The sequence below is a fragment of the Pongo pygmaeus genome, chromosome 1 (assembly GCF_028885625.2).
Source record: "Pongo pygmaeus isolate AG05252 chromosome 1, NHGRI_mPonPyg2-v2.0_pri, whole genome shotgun sequence".
In the NCBI taxonomy this organism is placed as follows: domain Eukaryota; kingdom Metazoa; phylum Chordata; class Mammalia; order Primates; family Hominidae; genus Pongo; species Pongo pygmaeus.
The window spans coordinates 160,706,536-160,725,707 of NC_072373.2; positions in this window are offsets into that span (position 1 = coordinate 160,706,536).

The following is a 19,172-nucleotide window of genomic DNA, read 5'->3' on the forward strand; positions in this document are numbered from 1 at the left end:
CAGGATCAAATTCACACATAATATTAACCTTAAATATTAATGGACTAAATGACCCAATGAAAAGATACAGAATGGCAGGCTGCATAAAGAGTCAAGACCCATCAGTGTGCAGTATTTAAGAGACCCATCTCATGTGCAAAAGCACACATAGGCTCACAATAAAGGGATGGAGGAATATTTACCAAGCAAATGTAAAACAGAAAAAAACAGGGGTTGCAATGCTAGTAACTGGCAAACAGACTTTAAGCCAACGAAGATCAAAAAAGACAAAGAAGGGCATTACATAATGGTAAAGGCTCAATTCAACAAGAAGAGCTAACTACCCTAAATATACATGCAGCCAATACAGGAGCACCCAGATATATAAAACAAGTTCTTAGAGACCTACAAAGAGACTTAGACTTCCACACAATAATAGTGGAAGGCTTTAACATCCCACTGTCAATATTAGACAGATCTTGAGACAGAAAATTAACAAAGATATTCAGGACCTAAACTCAGCTCTGGATCACGTGGACCTGATAGATATCTACAGAACTCTGTACCCCAAAACAAGAGAATATACATTCTTCTCAGCGCCATATGGCACTTACTCTAAAATTGATCACATACTTAGAAGTAAAACATTCCTCAGCAAATGAAAAAAACTAAAATAATAACAAACTGTCTCTCAGATCACAGCACAATCAAATTAATACTCAAGATTAAGACACGAACACCACAGAACTACATAGTAATGGAACAACCTGCTCCTGAATGACTCCTGGGTAAGTAATGAAATTAAGGTAGAAATCAAGAAGTTCTTTGAAACTAATGAGAACAAAGAGAAAACCTACTTGAATATCTGGGACGCAGCTGAAGCAGTGTTAAGAGGGAAATTTATAACACTAAATGCACGTATCAAAAAGCTAGAAGATCTCAAATTGATATCCTAACATCACAATTAAAAGAACTAGACAATCAAGAGCAAACAAACCCCAAGCTACCAGAATACAAGAAATAACCAAGATCAGAGCAAAACGGAAGGAGATAGAGACACACACACACAAACCCCTCAAGACATCAAGGAATCCAGGAGGGAGCTGTTTTTTTTTAAAAAAAAGAAAAGTAAAATAGACCGCTAGCTAGACTAATAAAGAAGAAAGGAGAGAAAAATCAAATAGACACAATCAGAAATGATAAAAGGGATATTACCACTGACTCCATAGAGTTACAAACAACCATGAAATAATAGTATAAACATCTCTATGCAAACAAACTAGAAAATCTATAAGTAATTGATAACTTCTTGTACACCCTCCCAAAATCCAAACCAGGAAGAAGTTGAATCCCTAAATAGACCAATAAGGAGTTCTAAAATTAAGGCAGTAATAAATAGCCTACCAACCAGAAAAAGCTCAGGACCAGACAGATTTACACTGAATTCTACCAGAGGTACAAAGAGGAGCTGGTACCATTTCTTCTGAAACTATTCCAAACAATTGAAAAGGAGGTACTCTTCCCTAACTCATTTTATGAGGCCAGCATCATCCTGATATCAAAACCTGGCAAAGATACAACACAAAAAAAGAAAAGTTCAGGTCAATATCCCTGGTGAACAGTGATGCAAAAGTCCTCAAAAATTTTTTTGATTTTTTTCAAGAAGTTACATGCCAATGTTTTCTAATCTTTTCTGAAAGCATCATGTTCCTTCCCCATATTTTTGATTCACTCCTTCAGATACAGGGGTGAATTGTATATATTCATGTGAATATAGCATATTTCATGCTGTATCTGATAATTTTATTATCTGAATTCCATGGGATCTAATTTGAGGTACTAATTTATTTTCTCCTTAGTTTTGCTTATGCTGGTATGTTTTCTTGGATTTTGGGTTAGATTTTATCTGGGGAAATTACGTAAACCCTTGGTTGTTTCTTTCCAATGAGGATTTTTATTTGTTTCTTCTAGGTGCTTCAGGGAGCTAACTACCTAAACTGTTTCAACTTAAGCTGTGGACTTCCCAGATGACTCAGATAAACCCCAAGTGCTGAAAAGGACACACCTGTGATTATTAATCCTTAGAATGACTTTCTTCCCCACCTAGAATCAAGATTGAAGCAGACAAGTGTCTTATAATCTGTATTTTCAAGAGGGTAGATATTTTCTAAATAAACCATTTAGTGAAGATGTAACCCTTCAAGGATCTCACATGTAAGTAGAGATCTCACTTATCTCCCACCTTTCTTAGGTTAGAGGTCTAGGATCTTGTTCAGCTACCACTTTGTAGACAAGTTCTAGATTACGAAAATGGACAAATTCCTTTAGAAGAATTGTAAACTTAATGTTTCTTACCATTGTGGCTTCCGGTTTTCTCTTAATTTTGGTCTCCAACATTTCCCTTCTTTTTCGGAAGTTCACTGTTCACAAAACAATAAAAAATGTAGTTTGTTATTTTTTCCCCAGCATTTCCAGGTGTTTTGTTCTAGAGGTATTTTCACGGTATTTAGCCTGCCATATTTTGGAAGTAGGCTAACATCTGTTTACATTACAATTTTTGAGGTGATTTTTTTTTTTGGTGTAGAAATGTTGAAATTAGCTAGGTTAAGTAGCATTTTGTATATTGCCTTTCTGTCAAGTATGGCATTTTAAGAGACGGCAGTGGAAATAAGTCTTGCCACCGTGATGCTGTTACACAGGACATAATGGTAACTTTACTTACCAATAGCTTTTAAGTGAAACAAACAAAAACATATTTTTGGTTGTTTTCTTAATGACCCTAATATGTTTTCAGGGTCAATGTAAGCAAAAATCTCTTTTAAATAGTAGTTATTTCCATCAGCTAGATGCAAAATTTGTTACTTTTTTATTGTAGGGCACACTCATGGTTAGCATTAATGGTAATTACTTGACTGAAATCTCTTCATATTGTAAACACAAAATGCATAAACAAGTTGAATCATGAAAGGTGTTCTGAATGTTCAGTTAACAATTAACACTGAGACCTAAAAAACTGAAAGCCAAGCAAATTCAGCTCTTTTTAAACTTTCTGATAAACACATACAAGATAATTCAATAAACTAGAAATTATGTAATAAAAAAACTAGTAGCATTATAGCATTATTCAAGAAAAGAACAAAAATTACCTAATTATTTCTCTGACAGTTTTTATATTTTTTATATTTTCTGAATGTAGAAGTAATATATTCTAATTGTTAAGATCCAAAGCAATATAGACATTTTATGTTGTGAAATATAAAAGCTCTGTATAATTCATATCCCTGAAATAACTGCAGTTATTGATATCGTATACTTCTCTAAATTTATTCAGTGTATAGAAACATAGTTATATTAGTGGTTTTATCTCCCAGAAATGTATTCTTATTATATATACTTCCTTATAACTTGTTTTTTATTCAATATATTGTGAAATATCCTTCTATTTTAGTACCAATGTACTAATATCCCTTCTTTCTATAGGCTTCATAGAATCTTATTGCATGATGTACTATCATGCATGTTACCTCTTTCCTATTAATGATTATTAGATGGATCCCAAATTTTTCACTATTGCAACAATTTTTTGCAATGAATATTTTTGTACATATGTCTTTGCATTCTTGTGTAACACTTTTATAGCATATGTTTTTTAGAAATATTATTGACAATACAAAAACTATACATTTACGAAAATTTGATAGTACTTTTCCTTCCCAAAATGTTAAACTAGTTCATGTTCTTAATAACTGTGTATCAGAATTCCTGTTTTCATACTACCAAACTGTGTACCAATCATCATCTAACTATTCCTTGTCTGATAGACAAACACATTTCATTTATTTAATCTCTATATCTACAACAATGAAAATTTGAAATACAGAATTATATAAGCTTGAAATGCAGAGGACTTACCTTATTATTTATAAATGGTCAAAATTTTATTGTCACCATATTTTCTATCTGTGGCAAAAAATACATGAATATTAGGTATCAACATAGACACAAATTTTTTTCCCATAGAAAATCAGTTTTTAGTTAAGTTTCATGATATCTTATAGTAGTGAAAGGAAAACGTGTTGAAGTTTTGTCAACTCATTATATATCCCCACTATCCCATCGTCCATCTCCTTCTCATTTCTTTCAAGAAAAGTTCACAGAGCTGAGAATCCCCGATATTCTCCAAGATTTAAACCATATCAATAAACTAACCTTACCCCAGTTGAGTTAAAGAAATGTTTTAAGATTCATACAGGAATTTGGCATTACATAGGTACAGCCAAAAGGTTTTTGATAACCTTATTCTTGTCATCACACACTGATAGTTCGCATTGTGAAATTTTCAACTCAATAACATTGTTTTAGTTTTTTTTTTAGTTTCACGGCTTGAAAATGCCATAGACCAGTATATCTGAGCTTGACTTATTTAGTATATTTTTTCCTGCATAAGAAAATAAATACAGTTCAGTCAGTCATTTTGTTTTAAGCTTGATATTTGATTTCAAATAAAAATGAAGTATCTTTTTCTCTACAGTAGTTTCTCTATATAATACAAAGTGCTTAAAAATAAGTAAGAATCTGAAAAGTTTTGCGAATGAATAGATAATATGAAAATCATTATGAATGCAATTTATTTGCATTATTAACCTGCAGAAGTGATTTACTTTTATTACATAAGTAGATACTGGATCAGAATGCTGATACTATCTTCTAAAATCTAACAGGTTATTTTATGATGTTAAGCGCATATCTAAGAGAACCAGGAAGCTCTCACCATGGTATTTAACCTTTAGGGATTGTGTATATCTAAATATGTCTAGATGTATTCCTGTTTCTCTAAAGTACACATCTGGTTAATTTAAGATCTTCAAGCTATGTTAACATTAAATTTAAATAGATTAGGTTACTTTCCTAGAAATAAATGGAAACTTTATAAAGGTAGAAGAGCTATTACATTAAAAGTTTCTTAATTTAAGATAGAATTGCCTGCTTATATTAGCCACAATGTATGTTCAAATATCTTTGTAACTGTAATCTACATCAAAATGATTTAAGTAAAAATTCCTTTTTATTTATGCTTTCACTATTATGTTGTTTCTGTGTTCAATAATATGCCTATTTTCTTTATAGGACATTAGCTGATTTCTATAAAATTATAAAACTTAAGCCTTTTAAAGTTCTGTTTTCACATTTTACTTCTACTGAATACGTGATTAATTGTACAAAATGTTGTTTGACCCATTTAATGAGCACATACTATGAGCAAAACACTTTAAGTGCAATAAAAAATTTAAATTATAATAGCAAGACTACCTAACTTGGCAGTGACTGGCTTAGATATTTGGGTGTCTTAGAGAGTAGAAAGAAGGTAAAAATATCCTAGCCACATAATACAACTTATTCAATAATCCATACAGTTGATGCAAATATATGGTACCTTGCTCTCACGTGATGCTGAGAATTTCTTTGCATCCAGAAGGTAGACTCCATTTTAAATTTTCTTTTACTTTTTCCAAGGAGTGTATTATTTCCACCACTAGCCAGTTTCTCTCTTATGTACTGCACCACCTCCAGAGAGCTGTTCCCTGATGACCTTACCACAAGAGCACAAAGCCTTTTTGCCTCAAACTTGCAAACTTATCTTCCAGCAAGATAACTCAAAATGCAACATAAATAGGCTCTTAAACATAGGCAGAACATGTACATATACCCTTGCAACTCTTGTTTTCCTATCTTTGTTCTAGTTTCCTCACAATATAGCAGAGCGGCTGTGCACAGCTGCTTACCTTCATCTTATTTTTTATAAATCTCATCCATTATAGTCTAGTAATTCCTGATTCTCAGTCTCCAGGACCTTTCACAATGCAGATGAAATAGACCAAATCTCTAGCCCATAGGAGCTTGAAGTCCAGTGGGTTCACAGATATTGTTTGAAACACTCCCGACAAAGTGGACTACTGGATTGTCTCTTTCCAGTAACATAAAATCCACTGACACACCCCTTCCCAGAAATGTTGGAGATAAGAAAATCTTTCTTTTACTCATTTATTTTCACAGCTGATATATTCTGGGGAAATAAACCAAACAACATATATTAGAGTACCTAGTGCAAAAACTTTTAATGACATAGACAATTACAAAGCAATCCCTTGAAGGATGTTCAAACCAGTAAGGGGGGTAAAATATGCAAAAATCTTTTAGAATTGTTTGTAACTCTCATTGTTTCCTAGGATGTGATCATTCATTGTAGCGGAAATTGCTTATTATTATTGTCAAATTTTCAGAGGACTAAAATGGGCATGAGTGTAATAATTGAGGGTAGAAGGTGATACTGGGTACATTATTCTGCAAAATCAAGTGGGCAGTGGTAGTGCTGACAATTGCCATGAAGAGAAAATCAAAGAAAAGGGTAGAGGCTAGGATACTGGACACTATTTGGTGTAGAACTAGAGAAGAAATCACAAGGAATGAGAAAGTTTGGAAAATCACGTAGTGAGATTAAGGGAATCAAATGCCAAAATGTGATTCTGCCCTGTAACTTATCAAATCTTTGCAAAAAAGACTAAAGTAAGAAAATGCTAATTGTGTTTAGAATATTATTGCAACAACGAGGCCTCCAAAGACTACCTACCAGCTTCTGAATGGGTGAGAAAAATCTGCCTATGAGAATGATCAACTTACATGTGGCTTATACATATAAAAATGTAGTAAGAATTTATGGCAGAGCATGACTAGTTCTGAATGAATACGTCAGCTGGAAATATTTTATGAGTTCAACAGCGGGATAATCAATAATTTTTTCATAAAGGAGAGGAGATGTCTAAGTCCTTGCTAGTTTGTGTTGAAAATCACCCCTGTCTAGTCATCCAAGCAACAGTTTTCCATATAACTCACAAAGCTCAGGGTATCTTAAAGCTCTTAAGAAGAGCATGCAAATGTGCACTTGTGGATAATGCTCATATCAGAAAACGACTATATGTTTCAGAGATTATGACAATAGGTTCCAGTCCTGTTCTTAGCCTGGGCAGTAAAGTCTAGATTATGATTGTTTTACAGTACATGGGACAAATTATCTATCAGAGAAATTGTTATTAACTCTCTCGTAAAGCTCTGACATAAAAGCAATTCCTTTAAAGCTTTTGTCAGTTCTCTGCCTACTTTATGGGACAGAGGAGCACACTGCATCTTTTGGAGTTCTCAAAAAAGATATGTTGTCAAATTATTGATATAGGAGTTAAAAAGAAATTATTTAGGCAGATAGTGAGGGTAAGGAATCCTCGGTAAGGCTTTCCTTTTAATGAAAAGCAGCCCCCAAATCATTTTCTTTTCTAACAGAGAGCAGCCTGTAAAATTGAGCTGCAGAAATAGACGAGCAAGTTGGAAGTTTGCACAGGTGAATGTTGGCAGTTGTGCCAATAGGAAAAGGTTACCTGGGACTAGGCATGATCAAAATGGCCACTCCATCTTCTCTTTTCTTGGCCAGCCACGTGTACAGTAAGGATCAGACAAGATGGCGCTGGCCAAGTGGAAAGACTGTTTGCATAATAAGATTAGGGTGGGGCAACCAGCCTTCCCCACATGCTATGTAAATGTCACATCTGTCAAACCAATCCGTGGGCCCTATGTAAATCAGACACCATCTCCTCAAGCCTGCCTACAAAATCTGCTACAGTCCGCTGCAGGCCAGCTTTTCCCTTTGGATTCCTCTCTCTCACAAGAGAGAGAGCAAGGTGCTCTCCTTTCTCTTTCATTTGCCTATGAAACCTGTGCTCCTAAATTCACTCCTCATGTGTGTTTGTGTTCTTAATCTTCTTGGCGCAGGGCAATGAACCTTGGGTATTTACCCCAGACAACGATGCTGCTTCTTTATGACATGGTATCTTAAATTGTGTTCTTAAAATTAGCTCAAGCAACCATGAAGTGTTTGTGAAGAAATATACAAAAAATCCTCAAAATAACAACTAATTAGAATAATTAAGTATTACCTTCACTAAGAATTAATATGCTTGGGCTATCTTTGAGTAGTCCTGAATCCTACTTATACTCTTACTGCTCTCTTTATGGTCACTCACACACTAATTTTCAATATCACATGAAGTAACATCTGATAACTTGGATATTGTAAGGACATTTACAGTGCTCAGACATTATGAGAAAACTGTTACCGGAAGCCCAAAATTAACCCCTACTTCTCCGTGACATTTTGCCATACAAAAGTAATTAATATATACAAAACTTCATATAATACACTAAAGCGGTAACTGGTTAGAAACACAGTCTATGAGGTTAAGAATAAGACATTGAAGTTAGGCAGATTTAGGTTGAAATCTCAGTTCTGCAAAACACTGTCTGTATTTTGAAAACAAAATTTTAAAACTATCAGTGCCTCAGTGTTTTCATTTAGAAAATAGGAATGATATCTACTTCTCTAGATTGTATGAATATTAAATAGAGCAATACGTATAAAGTATTTCACACATGCTTGGCGCACATAAAAGCTCTATAAATGGTAGTTGTTATTTACCATTAACCTTCACAGTTAAATGTTAATTTAGTCTAGAAGCAAAAACATTCACTTTCATATCAGAAGCATTACAACTACAAAATTGAATGTTTTCCCCACTGAAGTGTAAGTTTTAGAGAACAGAGATAATGTCTATCATATTGACCACTGTATCCTTATAACGCTTGGCATGTGGTAGTCATTGAATTGCATTTGCTGACTTATTGAATGAATATGTACCATCTAGGCAACTTGTAGAGAACATTAATAGTCTCAAACAAAATTTGGAAAAGTACATATCCACATAGGGTCAATCATCAGGTGTTTGGACTGTGACTAAATAAAACTTGTAAAATTTCAGTGAATCCTTCTTTGGCTGATGTGAGGGTGAGCCATGTTTATGGCCATTTTTCTATGACAAACACACCGGTAAAGGTCAATTAAGTGATTTGGGTTTTAGTCTCATAACTTTATGGGCAGCAATTTGTTCAGTGTAATGTTGAAAGGTACAAAATGATAAGTAAGATTTAATCTTATGATCTGACAGAGAAGAATAGCCATGAATGCAAGAAAGAGAATGATAAGGACCATTAAAGAGGTACCATTAAAGTGCACTTTGAGTGCTCAAGTAGGGAAATATTTATTGTTAATTATAAAAACCAATTGCTAATAACTGATTGGCGTATTTGATAACTGAGTCCTTATATAATCTATGTATCTGATCTCTTGACCTCGTTCTCTATTTGTTACCCCTCACTCATTTACTCTAGCCACACACCTACTCACTGTTCCTGCAATATTCCAAACACCAGTCCTCTTTAGAGAATTTTGTATTTTCTTTTTCCTTTGCCTGGAATTCTTCTTTGCCAGATCCCCATAGAGCTCACCTTCTTACTTACTGATTGTTAATCAAAAATCACTTTCTCAATGAGACCTTTCCCAATCATCCTATGTAAATTTTAACCACATATACTTATCTCATATCACTCTTTTCTGTTTAATTTCTTCTCCTAAGCGTTTAGCTCTACACATAATACATTTTACTTACATTTTTAATTATTGGTTTCTTTCACTATAATGTAAACTTCATGAGAGATTTTTTGTCTTTTTCTTAATTAGTGTATGTCCAGTGTCTGGAAAAATGAATGCTGATACATAGTGGAAAATCAAAATTTGTTGAAATAAAGAATGAATAAACTAATGGTTGTTTAATATTTACAGTTCAGAAAGTGCGCTCACATAAATTTGTTCTTTACTCTTCCTAACAATTCTATGCAGTAGGTAGGATTACGTTTAGCTAGAGGAATCACTGAAGACTTGTTATAAGAGATGGCATTTGAAGCATGGCACAGACAGCTGGAGAATAATATGAAAAAATACTACATTTCCAAAATAAAAATATTATTTAACAATTCTTATGAATCCCACTATTTGAGTGGAAAGAAATCCATGTAACTGTGATCATTATTTTTGTAGTTCAGATTATATAGCTTGGATTTAAAGCAATTTCCTTATGTTCAAGTTTGTTTAAAACACTGAAAGAAAAATAATGTCTGGAGAGTGATACGGATGAATGGCTAGGCACCATTTTTACTGGTCTTTATAAATCAGATTCAACTTTTCAAATGTAGTCAAGTAAGTTTCACGGTACCGTAAGCTCCTTGAGAGCCTAAGCGTTAACTCTCCATTACCTGACACATAGCATGTGTTCATTCAACCTTTATACCTGACATGTAGCATGTGCTCATTCAACCTTTGCTCAATGGATATTTCTTGCTTTGGTATAAACCAACCGCTGACAGTGAAAAATGAAGATAACGCTGAATTGGGTTATGAATTCATTCATTTATTCCCTCAGAAAACCCGACTGGGTTCTAACAATGTTTAAGAAACTGGTCTTTGTACTGGGGATATGATGGTGCACTGGCTGGTTCTGACTATGCCTTAATACAGATTGTAGGCTAGCAGGAAAAATAGACATCAAGCCATAATTCGCCTATTCTCGTGGTAAAGTCTATGGGAGAAAGCACTAGGAAAGCAAATAACAAGAGGATATGCCTGATTGTAAAGCTAATCCTATAAGTTAAAAAAAAAAATTAAAGGCAACTTCTTCTAAATGTGGCAAAGAAGATAGTCATTGTTATAACAGAGAGAAATGCACAGAGTAAGTAACACAAAGAACTTAAAAAGGAAAAACAAGACGAGAATATTCTTATTTTATTTGATAAGTTTTAAGCAAGACATTTTAATACCTTGGGAACCTGATGAACAGAACTGGGGAATGGGGAGAGTATTGACAGAATGGACCTGGTTCTATACATCAGTGGTCCCCAACATTTTTGGCACCAGAGACCAGTTTCATGGAAGACAATTTTTCCACAGACTGGTGGAGGGCAGTGGGGGAGATGGTTTCAGGATGATTCAAGCACATTACATTTATCGTGAACTTTATTTCTATTATTATTACTACATTGCATTATATGATGAAATAATTATACAACTCACCATAATGTAGAATCAGTAGGATCCCTGAGCTTCTTTTCCTGCAACTAGATGGTCCCATGTGGGGGGAAAGGAGACAGTGACAGATCATCACACATTAAATTCTCATAAGGAGTATGCAACCTAGATCCCTCACATGCGCAGTTCACAATAGGATTTGTGTTCCTATGAGAATCTAATGGAGGAGGAGCTTAGGTGGTAATGAGAGTGATGAGGAACAGCTGTAAATACAGATGAAGTTTCACTCACTTGCCTGCTGCTCATCTCCTACTGTGCATCCTGGTTCTGCCAACAGTCCGTGGCCCAGAAGTTGAGGAACCCTGCATTACTTCACTATGTTCCCAAAGCATCTATCACTGTGGTTACATGCAATACATGCTCAATTTGTGCCAATAGACTAAATAAATGAATAAATTAAAGATACTTAGAAAGATGGGACTAGCAAAGTTGGATTATTTTAATTTGGGACTGATGATGAAATTTAGAGAAAAAATGATGGGAAATTGACTGCACAAAGGGATTTGTATTTTTTCTAAAAATTGCTATCCAATGCCTCAATTTGTTTAGATATTACTTCTAATGTGTACTTAGCTCACTTACACTGTTAATCTGAGTACCAGTCTTGGTCCAGAGGGAAATTCAAACGTAGCAAAAAAAATTGATCTACCTATCTACGTCTGTCTATGCATTATCAGTGTAGGTTTACAGCTGTACTCTTTATGAGAACTACCTTTTATTTTGAGATTATGTCATTTGTGATTTTTATGCTGAAATGTCATTAGTTTAGGGAATGTGCTATCTGTTAAGTCACGAGGTGTTGAATACACCAGATTGGGTCACCTTTTCTATTATGCATAGGTGAACGACACTGATTTGCAGACTAGTCCTTCCCATCCTTCTTGGTTTGCACTGTCAACCTACTTGTCTTCTAAGTAGGTGAAAACAACTTTAATTTTCCAAAGTGATAAGTGGTCGATTCAATTTTGGAGGGAGTAGAGTTGTTTAGGAGGAACAGGATGAAATTACATCTCATATAGGGATGGTAAGGGGCAGATATTTTTGGTTGCTTATGTTCAGGCTGTACCCTCTTCTTACTTATTAATGAAGTCCCAATTTTGTTCTGATATTGAGTATCAATATGGCAAAGAAAAGAGGGCTAGCCAGTCGTAATAATCCCATAACATTTTGTCAGTGCTTGGTTTGCATTTGCCATAAGATGGGAGGGGTTGTATGCCCTGATTTTCTAGGGGAATAAGTTCCTTTCTGATAAAAAAGAAAGAGGTCCAGAAGGAAGCCACAGTCAAAAAAAAAAAAAAAAAAAAAAAGAAAGAGGAATACAAAAAAGACTTGTGCTCTCTGTTGCTTCTGACTTTGAATTGTGTAAGTTGAGAAAGTCATATGGAACTGTGGCAGTCATGTTCAGACTATGAGGAAAAGCCCAGAGAATCACTGACAACTTGACTCAGCATACTGACATTTTTCACCTGTTGAATCAATCCTGGGCTACCTCCTGCCAGATATTTTGTTATTACTGAAAAAAAACCCAACAATTTTAAGTTACACTTAATTACGCACTTTCTTACATTTTACAGCTTCATGGGGTAGTTTTCATGGGCCTAGTTTAAAAGACATGAACTATGTGTTTAGTTTATATTTTAATCTATTAATATCTTATCTGATCACACACCAAATATGATGGACAAAACATCAACAGTGCATTTTGGAGTAAAATTACAGCATCCTTGGATAGTCATCAATGCATTACTTGATTAGTATAATTTTATTCTCAAATTCAGTTCTCAAAAGTGTGAAAAGATAAGGATGCATTTATGAAGCCACTAGCAGTTGTAGTGAAACAGCAAATCTGTTAGTGCAGTATCATAAATTCTCATTGCTATGAAAAATGTAAACCCAAAGTTTTAAAGACCTTACCTGGGGCCTAAATAAATCAGCCAAATGGGTGGGGAGGGTGATTTAGACTAGTGGAATAACATTAACATGAATTTCCCTGCAAATTATTACCTATGGCAAAAAGCAACATATGAGGGTCAAAAATCTATAAAATTCTACTTTATGAGAAATTTGATAATAAAAAATAGATGTCTTATGGCACTAAGGATGCTTTTGGCTATAGAGATCACAAAATATGACTCAAATTAGTTTAACAGTAACAAAAGTCAATGGTTCAAATAATATGAAGTCCAAATGGAGAATAGGTCTCAGGGTTGGTTGATCTAATATCTCAACAGTATTGTTAAAAACCCAGGTTCTTTCTATATCCCTACTTACAGACACCTAGATGATTGGATTATAGCTAGTAGCAGTTGAATCCATATTCTCTCTGTTCACATACAAATATATGGAGTGAAAAGAAAGAAAAATTTTCTAGAATCTTCCCCCAAACCTTTTTCTGAGTTTTGTTTCAGGGAGCTGGAATTGGGTCACTTGCTGCAATGGACTGAATGTTTTTGTCCCACCCTGCCCCCCACCAAAATAAAAATTCATAAGTTAAAATTTTAACTCCCAATGTGACAATATTAGGAGGGCCTTTGGGGGATAATTAGATCATGAGGGTAGAACCCTCATGAATGGGATTAGTGCCATTATAAAGGAAACTCTAGAGAATTCCCTCACCCTCTTTTTATCATGTGAAGATATACTGAGGAGACTGCAGTATGCAACCTGGAAGATAGCTATCTTAGTCTGTTTTCTGCTACTGTAACCTAATACCACAGCTGGGGTAATGCATAAAGAAAAGAGATTTATTTGGTTCATGGTTCTGGAGGTTGGAAAGTCCAAAAGCATGCAGCTGGCACCTGGCCAGGGTCATCCCTTGGAGGAAAGTAGAAGGGTAAATGAGTGTGCAAGACACAGAGAAAATGGAGTTCAAACTCATCCTTTTATGAGGAGCCCCCTCCCTTGATAACTAATTCCTATAATAACAGCATTAATTCATGCAGGAAAGGCAGAGCCCTCTATGACTTAACCATCTTTTGAAGCTTTCACCTTGCAACACTGCTACAATGGCAATTAAATTTCAACATGAGTTTTGGAGGTGACATTCAAACCTTAGCAAGGGATCTCATCAGAATTTGACCACACTGGCACCCTGATCTTGGATGTCTAGCCTCCTGAACTGTGGGAAATAAATTTCTGTTGTTTATAAGCTACTCAGTCTGCTATACATTTTATATTCAATAGCAGCCTGAAGTGACTAACACATTTGCATGTTCTTTGACCAATTTCTGACAAGGAGGAATAGGACTCTTAGAATAATGAGGGCTATCTCAGAGCTAAGAAATGGGGACATTTGTCCTGAATCATGAGCCTTTCCCTGCATAGAAAAGGCTACTATATGAAAGTAAAATGAGGTTCTCATGGGAAGAAAGAAGTGAATGAGTGAGGATAAGTTTTTAAAAAAAGTCAATTGCATTTCTTATTCACCAAGAGTCTACTATATTAAGACATTATAATAGGATTATTATTCATAAAATATGTAATTATCATATTATCTATATAAACAGTGACTATGGTAATAGACACTATTAGTGACCTAGTACATCTATCAAATTTTGCTAGGTTATGCTGTCTTACAAAAATGATGCTTTATTTCTTGTTCACATTACATTGTCCATACAGTTTTTCTCCATGTCTTCTTCCTTCTGGGACCCAGGTTGAAGTAGTAGCCCTGTATGAGACTTGGGGGCCTTTGTTGGGGAGGGAAAAAGAAAACGTCAGAACCTCATGATGAATTGGCATATATCACTTCAACTCACATTTCATTGGGTAAAGCAAATTTCATGGCCATTCCTGATGTCACGACTGCAGGAAAGTCAAATTATCCCATAAGCAAAATCAAATCCTCTCACAATAATTGGGAACACTGATACACTCTCAATCACCTCTAACAGACATCCATTTTTTCTCTCCTTCCTTGCTCCTAATGCAGCTAAGTCATGGAGCCAGGATTTGAAGATTGGTCTGCATAACTCCATGCACCTCTCTAACCAGTGATCTAATTGACTATCAAAACATACAGAATTAATTACTTCAAATATATTTTTAAATAAATATTTAAGTAACGTAGCCAATTTAGGAATCAGTGGTATTGTTAAAAATACATGTATGTCAGTTGTTCACAGCTTAAGGTAAATACTACTATAGCAGTGGTTGTAAACATTTTGATCTCAGGATTACCTTTATTTATTTATTTTTGTTTTTTGAGACAGGGTTTCACCTTGTCACCCAGACTGGAGTGCAGTGGCATGATCACAGCTCATTGCAGCCTCAATCTCCTGGGCTTAAGTGATCCTCCTGCCTCAGCCTCCTGAGTAGCTGGCACTACAGGCATGAGTCACTACGCTCAGCTAATTTTTCTATTTTATTTTTTTTGTAGACGTAGTGACTCTATATGTTGCTGAGGCTCATCTTGAACTTCTGGGCTCAAGCAGTCCTTTCTTCTTGGCCTCCCTAAGTGCTGGGATTATAGGAGTGAGTCACTGCTCCCAGCCTCAAGGCCCCTTTACACTCTTAAAACCATTCAGGATCATAAAGAGATTTAAAAATATGTGTTATACCTGTCTTTATTTACCATATTAGAAATTAAAACTGGAAACAAATTTAAATTATTACTTCATTTCAAATAACATTAATAATCCCATTACATGTTAACATAAATAGTATATTTTTGTTAAAAATAATGATATATTTCAAATTTTAAAATTCATTAAAAAGAGGGGCACTGCTTTATATTATTGTTAATCTCTTTAATGTCTAACTTAATAGAAGACAGCTAGGTTATTTTATCTGTTATATCCATGCTATATATTTTTTGGTTGAAGTGTATAAACAAAGTCATTACATACACATGTGAATAGAAAAAGAATGAGTTTTTTTTTTTTGAGACAGAGTTTCGCTCTTGTCGCCCAGGCTGGAGTGCAATGGCGCGATCTCGGCTCACTGCAATCTCCTTCTCCCGGGTTCAAGCAATTCTCCTGCCTCAGCCTCCTGAGTAACTGGGAGTACAGGCATGCACCACCACGCCCTGCTAATTTTTGTATATTTAGTAGAAAAGGGGTTTCACCATGTTGGTCAGGCTGGTATCAATCTCCTGACCTCAAGTGATCTGCCCACCTCGGCCTCCCAAAGTGCTGGGAATACAAGCATGAGCCACCACGCTTGGCAAAGAATGAGTATTTTAAGATAATTTTGTATGTTCTTCCTTGATACTACTCTAAAACTTGACATGTGATGCTTTATAAAAGGAGTTGCAATATATAATCAAACCATATTGTTGAATTTTCTGTATTCTGTTACAACAAAATCCATTGGCTTTTCTTGAATTTTGAATGAATCTTTTATTCATGTATAATTTTGTACTGTCATGCATGTTCATTTGAAAATATTAGTTTACTTATTTATACAGATCTTCCAATGTTGACATATTTCATTATGCAATAAACATCATATTTATTAATATTGCCACTGATCTCATCAGGAAAGTCTGTCTTGGGAAGCTGTCAAGCTCACAGAAGCAGATGTAAGTTTTCCAAAACTCTTTCACTTGAAAGTTCAAATTTTATTATTGGCAACAATATTGTCAGTTGTCCTTGAGATGTCAGGCTCTCTTTGTTCATTTTTGAGAAAATGTGTGCCAAATATCCAAGTATGAATAGCTATAGTTTGCCTATTTGTCATTCTTTCAAATTAAAATGGTGTTCTATGAAAAGAGATTATTTCAGCTTGCAATTTACACAATCACACTAGTGCTTTTCTTGATACAAATATGTTTGGTTATGTAGTGAAGTGTTTTGGTATGTTTCTCATTTTTTCTCCCACAGGATGCATTGAAAAGAAGTATGTTCAAAGGTTGACATTTAATAAAATTAATAATTTTTATTTCTTCATCAAAACCATTCTTAAGTGAAATTGACATTCTATTATTATTAGTATGACTATTATGTAATTTTATTTTTAAAATGGAAGTGTGTGGTAAAATGCAATGGCTAACAGTACAGCTCGGGGCCACCACCTTGATTCTTGCCTTAAAGCCAGCAATTTTTCTGACCATTGCTCTTGCACCATCAATGTCTTGATATTATTATGAAAACAGTTTTGGCTTTTCACATTACTTGTGAGGATCTTAAGGACATTCAAGGGTCTTAAAGTCTATGAACTACTGCTCTTCAGAAACCTTGTAAAGTCAGCCAATTTAACCTGTACATTCAATGCAAAGGTTAAAAAAAAAAATCTTTGTAACCACCTTCTCTCCTTGGCATTGTGATAGGTGCTAAGGCTATCTTCTGCTCTCAAGGAGCAGGAACATGCTAGATCATTCTAGCCTTGAGAGTAGAATTTTGAGGCTTATAATGTCAGTGCTCTGATAGACAAGCAGAGGGAAATGAGTAGAACACAGGAAGACATGGGGACACCTAGATCTGTCTGCAGATTCAGGCAACGACATCCAGAGTTGAAAAGAGGTTGCCCAGGTGAATAAACAGGAGACGGGATAGTGCTCTAGGCCAAAGAGTAACCCTGAAATAAGGTATGGAGACAAAACATGTATATATACTTCAATATTTCAAAAAATGAAGTTAGAAAAAAATGGGTTTCAGGTCACTCAGAGCTTTGTGTGCCAAGCTAAGTTGTTACAACTTTAAAATGCTGAGATTATGTCAGCAGGACTAGGGGATGAATTAGGCATAGAAGGAATGTTAGCAGGTAGCAATAACGAGTGGAGTGGAAAAAGGGAAATTTGGAGAGTTTAATTTGGAAGCTGTTGAATCTGTGTTTATGACATGCCAAGTGAATTGGTACGGCTAGAATATAAATACATGCACCTGAAGCTTAAAGGTGACATCATAGGTAGATGGATTTACATTGTTAGTGTCTAAATGGCAATTAAAATTGTGAGACTAGATGAAATAGTGAAAAGACTGTGGAGAGAAAGGAGCAGGGGACCAAGAGTAGATGTCTCAGGAAACGAGAGTTAGCAGGGGAAAAGGAACCTATGGACAACGTTGCAAATGAAAAGGCAGAAAGATGAGTGCAAAACTGTTACTGGATGATATTAACACTTAAACCAGTAAATTTAGGGAAGCCAGATTGCTCTCTGTAAGGTGGGTGGGTCTCATCCAATCAACTGAAAGCCTGAATAGGACAAAAAAAACAGCCTTCCCAAGGAAGAGAAAGTTCTTGAGCAAACTGCTTTCAGATTCCACCTGCACCATCAGGTTTCCTGGGTCTCAAGCCTACTGGCCCACATTGCGGATCAGATGTGAACTTGCCAGGCATATATCTATTCTCCACACACCCCTTGGCTCTCTCTGTCCTATTGGTTCTATTTCTCTGGAGAAACCTGAGTAATTCAGAAACTGTGAAAGCAAATTATCATGAAAATAAATTTGTAGAGCAGAGAGTAATCAAATAAGTTCCTCAGAATATCTCTTCTATTGCATGCTAATGGATGCTAAAAACAAAGAAAGAAAGAAAGAGTTTTGCTGTAATTATATCTGGGGAATTTCTTGGTGCCATTTTAAATGCACTCAGCACAATCATGTAAAGTGTAAAATGTGAACTTTTAAAATATTTTCAAATCTAATATTTCTAATTCACCCTCTCTTTTCTGGGTAGTTAGGGAGTTGCTTTTTATTTTTAAAGATCATTTTAAATTTACAAACTACCTAGTGGTAATAATTTTTAGTTTAAATTAGTTTAAATTCTTAGAGGTACATGCTCAGTTTTTCGTAGTTCTGCAAACTTCTGCTTTTCCTGCAAATGGCATTTGGATTTCTGTAGGAGATTACTGTGTTCTTGTGCTAGAAAGAGAGCCCTGTATCTATGCGTGTTCTTTTTGGACTCTGTAGCGATTACTCTCTTGTCTACTTGGTCACTGCTCTTTCAGCTAAAATTTAGTACCCAAGTTGGCAGCTGGTGAGCATATGATGTTTTTTCTGAGTTTGGCCAGGGCCTCTTTTCCTCTCTGATAACTCGACCCTATCTTAGTCCTCACCAGCACTTGAGGTCTGAATGTACCTTAACTGAACCCTAATCTACAACTGCAGAGTTACTTTTCCCAGTCACAGCAACTTGTAGGGTAAACTTGCTAGCCAGCAGCTTTGCGTGCCTCTCAAAGGCCACTTGGAACTTATGGACACCTGCTGAACCCACAGGGCGAGGTGGAATTGACACT